We start from the raw sequence: 5,056 nt of genomic DNA on the forward strand, positions 1-5,056 counted from the left end.
GAGGCGCTGTAGTAGGCTGTCTGCGAGGTGGAGGCCTGGCAGAGAGGAAGACGGGAAGTCAAGGCAGGCCATAGAGATGAGGAAGTATGAGGTGGCCGGGCTCCAGAGGATGGAAGATGTGGCCAGTTGTGTGGGAAAGAGAGGCAGACATGAAGGGGATGTGCTCAGCTGCAAATTTAACATCCTGGCTAATAGTAAGGCCAGGATGCATTGAGTGCATGTGTGTGGGGGTGGGGGGGGCGGTATCTGTGTGTATGTCCATGTGTCAGACACATCTCCAGCTGATCTTATACTCTGGAGTGTGGGCCTTACTGCACAAAGGAGGGAATCACGTGGACTGGGAGCAAAGCAGGGGCTGTAGATGAAGCCCACCCTGCGATTGCTTCTCCTCCAGGTGTTGGTGGCACAGCCCAGCCCCCTCCTAAGAGGGTGAGCCACTGGTGAGAGGGTAAATGCGGACACAGCCCTCCTGCTTACTTCTCACATCCCACCATCCCCACAGAGCCAGTCAATAATAAAAAAGCATCAGGTCATTTGCCTGGAGTCCCAGGCTCAGGTCCAGCCTTCCATTGAGGGTGCAGCTTGCTTTCCTTTCCCTGAGTTAAAATTAGTTAGACTGAAGACACTTGAGGGCATGCCCCATCTATTATTTAGTTTCCTGTCATGCACAGTGCCCAGCACAGTTGCTCAATACACATCTGTAAAATAAATGGACTGTGTGGTGGTTTCCATCATGAGTCCCCACTCAAAAGTCACTACAGAGCAACATCTGGCAGGCACCACAGGCAACCAGCAACCAGAATGCTGTGCTTGTCCTTTCTTCCGTCTTTCCTTCTCTCCTTCCTTCCATTCATTCCTTCCCCCCTTCCCTCCTCTCCCTAGGTCTTCCTTCCCTTTCCCTTCTCTCAGTTCCTTCCCCGTCCTTCCTCTCATCCTTTCCTCTTTCCTCTCTCCATCTCTTCCTCCCTCTCTTCCTCCTTCCTTCCCTTCCTTTTCCTTCTCTCCATCCCTCCCTCTCCCCTTCTCTCCCTCCCTCCCTTCCTTCCTTCCTGTACTAGAGGACATCTGTGGAGCTGCAATACCTGCCCTTGGTCCCTTTGATATTTTGCATCCACTTTGGGACTTAGGTTTTGGGGAATTGGGAGGAGTGTGAACGAGACCAGGGACAGGGTAAGGAGTGGGCACCTGTCTATATGTAAAAGACCAGTACTGGGAAGTAAGATTCAACTGAAGAACGCTGGGGCACAAGTAACTAACTGGCTATTTACAATTGTACTTTAAAAGGGGCAGAAGAAAAGACAGGTGGGAGGATAAAAAGAAGCAAAGAAAGAAAGAAAGAAAGAAAGAAAGAAAGAAAGAAAGAAAGAAAGAAAGAAAGAAAGAAAGAAAGAAAGAAGGAAAAGAAAGGGAGAGAGGGAGGAACCAGGGCCCCTTTCCCTCACATACTTGCTAAACTCTGCACATTTGACAATTTCGCCTCTCTAGGCACAACCACAGTTCTCTAAAGGGCACATTGCTATGAGGCTTCCTGCCAGGCCTGGGGTGTGGGCATGGGAGGAGTGTTCTGATTGTCTGACAAGAGGGACAGAAAGCCTGTTTCACAGGGAACACCAAGTGTGTCAAACAGATGCCCCAGCTTGGGTCACCTCATTTCATCCCAGAAGCTGCCCTGGGCTCAGCTTTGACCTTGCACAATAGTGTAAGGACAGGATGATGACTCATCTACGTGAGCTCCGCCCTCCAGACCTTCATTTTTGAACCGTTTCTCTCAGCTGGCCAGACAGACCAGAGCAACATTTAGGAAGCCAGCATCTACTCTCTAGTATCCCACCCCATCCCCAGCATCCTGGGACTCACTCACACTAGCCTTCAGATGGGTTTTCCCACACTTGTAAGTGCTCCCTTACCTGTGTCTGAAGCGTGTTTCTTAAACATTCCATTGGCCTGCCTGCCATCTATGTCTGTCCCACCTGGTCCCAGCCTATACCATAGCTTTATCCTCTTTGTGCTGATTTGAATGAGAAATGACCCCATAGGCCCACATATTTAAGCACTTGGTATATGGTCTCCAGTTGGTGGCACTGTTTGCATAGAGTCCTGGAAACTTTAGGAGGTCTGACATTGATAGAGGAAGCACATCCTTGGGGGCGGGCTTTGAGAGTTCATAGTCTTACCCCACTTCCAGCTTGTCATCTCTCTCTGCTTCCTGTTTGTCATTGGAGATGTGAGCTCTTAGCTTTTGGTTCCTGCTGCCATGCCTCCCCACTATGATAGACTCCCTTCCCTCTGGTACTGTGAGCCCAATAAGCTATTCTTCTGTAAGTTGCCTTGGTCATGGTATTTTATCACAGCAGCAGAAAAGGAACTAATACACTCTTCAACCCACAGTCAACCCCCTCTAGGTCAACCTGTCTGCTCTGATGGCTGCAAGGAGAAGCCCTGGTCTGAGGAACTGACTCTGCTACTAGCCTCCTTGGATCACAAACGCATCACTGATCTATTCAGAGTGTCATCTTTCAAATGCCATTGTCAGAACTCGCTCATGAGGTGGTTCAAAAACACAATGAAACTTGGTCCACTAACAGCCTACTCAAAGCTGAAGTTTGACACTGGGTACAAGCTTACGGTTGGCTGTATAATGGCCACAAAGATACAGACATCCTGATTCATGAAACCCATAACTCTGTCACCCTATCTGGCAAAAGGAACTTTGTAGACCCCATGCAATTAAGGGTCTTGAGGTGGGAGATCCTTGTCTATCTGGTAGACCCCATGGGATCACAAGTGTCTGTATCAGAGGGAGATGGAAGTAGGCATCCTTGTGAGGAAAGTAAGGGCCAGGAGCTAAGGAGTGCTCAAAGAGCTCTGGAATGCATGGTCTCCCCAGAACCTCCAGGGGAGACCAAATCATAAAGGTACCTTGGTTTAAAGCTTCTACCCTCAGAGCAGTAGAACACATTCAAGCTACTTTTAAATTACATTTATAAATTTATTTGTCAGGGGAGGGGATGCCATGCCATGGTGAGAAGTCAGTTCTGTCCTACCACCATGTGGGTTCCAAGGATCGAACTCAGGACATCAGTTTTGGCAGCAAGTGCTGAGTCATCTCTCTGGCCCAGATTCAAGCTACTTTAAGTCACTGAGTGTTATGATTCATTCTGACTGTCAACTTCATTGGCTTGAGAAATGCCTGGGAGATTAGTGAAACTCAACTCTGGGTGTCTGTGATGGCATTTCCAGAGACCTTTAAATCCAGAGGGCTCTGATCTAATCAATGGCTTAATCTCTTGATGGATTCAAAGTACCTTTGATTTGGAGGCAGTGAAAGGTGGTGGTGGGGCATTGTGGGAGGAAGTAGGTCACTGGGGGCCTGCCCTTGGAGGCTATATCCTGCCCTGGCCTCCTCCTGTATGCTCATTGCCCTGTTTGCCACTGTGATGATCTGCCTAGCAACAAGCCTGGAAACACAGAGTCAAGTGAGCATGAATTGGACCTTCTGAAGCCACGAGCCAAAATAAATAATTCCTGTCAGGTCACAGGAATGAGAAAACTAACACTCCAAGGGCATGGTAAATTGTTACAGTCAAGATAGGAAAGGAAGGCATTGCTCAGTCCTGGGCATCTTCTGTATCACTGTTGCTAGACTACAGGGCTCTGCCTTGGTCCCCTGAACTATCACCCTGGCAGTAACAGTGCCCCCCACAAAACACCCCAGCAGAGATGCCCAAGAGACAGGCTAAGGTATCAGGATCCTGGGCAGGCACTCTAGGTTTGACCCTAGGACACATCTACTTATCCATTCACTGTTGTCATAAGTAATAATACAATTTATTTAAATATTTATTTTTATGTGCATATGGTTGTGTCTGTGTATGTTTAAACATGTATATGTGTGGGTGCCTATGAAGACCAGAAGAGGGTATCAGACCCCTGGAGCTGGAGTTATAGGCAGTTGTGAGCTACCCAATATGGGTGCTGGGAACGGAACTCAGTAGCAAGAGCAGTAAGCACTCTTAATTGTTGATCTATCTCTCCAGTTCCCATACATATAATTTAAGCATGAACTTTTCCTTCCTTCCTTCCTTCCTTCCTTCCTTCCTTCCTTCCTTCCTTCCTTCCTGCCTTCCTCCCTTCCTGCCTTCCTCCCTCCCTCCCTTCCTGCCTTCCAGGGTCTTCCTATGTAGTCCTGGCTGTCCTGAAATTTGCTATGTAGATCAGGCTTGCCTCAAACCTGGGGCAATTCTATCTCTCCCAAATGCTTGGATTATAGTTGCATGTCACCATGACTGGTTCCAATTTCCTTACCAATAAAATAAAGATGCTACCTAACAGACAGTTACGCAAATAAAGATGACTGATAAAGAATTCCCCAAAAGGTATGACATTATTGTACTGTGCCTTTCAACTTCAGAGAGTGTACACGTGTTCAGGTGTCTCTATATGTGATTTCAGTTTTCTCAGTAACTATGTGATGGGCTGGGCGTGACTCGCTGTAAATATGGAAATCCTGCCACTTAACCTGATTGACCAATGGGGACATCAGACCGTCATCCAGCAACAACGCCCTGGACCCTACCACTCATTTTCAAAGCAAGCAGACAGGTCTGAATGGTCTCTAAAGGCCCCATCATGCTTTGTTCACTTGTTCAGTATGTGTTGTAGGCTTACGAAGCACCAAGACTACAGAATGAACACGTTACCTTTGTGCTCAGTGTTCGCTGTTCAGTGAGAGGCCGGACAGGAATCTCCACAGCGCTATGGGATTTGAGAGATAACTGAGCACCTTAGATTCATGGTGTGCATGAGTAGTAGATATTTTGCAGGGGAATAAACTCATCAGGTACTTGGGAATGGTGCTTGGGGTGGGAAAATCTGATTCTCATTTTGTGCACCCTAAGAAAATAAGGATTCTTCCTCCACTACAGACTTGCAGTGTTGAGGCTCATGGTGACTCAATGTCATTCTTTAAGGACAGACCTCTGGAAAATTCCCTGCATCACACTAATCTAATTCTCTCTCTCTCTCTCTCTCTCTCTCTCTCTCTCTCTCTCTCTCT

The sequence above is a fragment of the Nannospalax galili genome, unplaced genomic scaffold, assembly GCF_000622305.1.
Source record: "Nannospalax galili isolate Female #2095 unplaced genomic scaffold, S.galili_v1.0 scaffold1318, whole genome shotgun sequence".
Taxonomy (NCBI): domain Eukaryota; kingdom Metazoa; phylum Chordata; class Mammalia; order Rodentia; family Spalacidae; genus Nannospalax; species Nannospalax galili.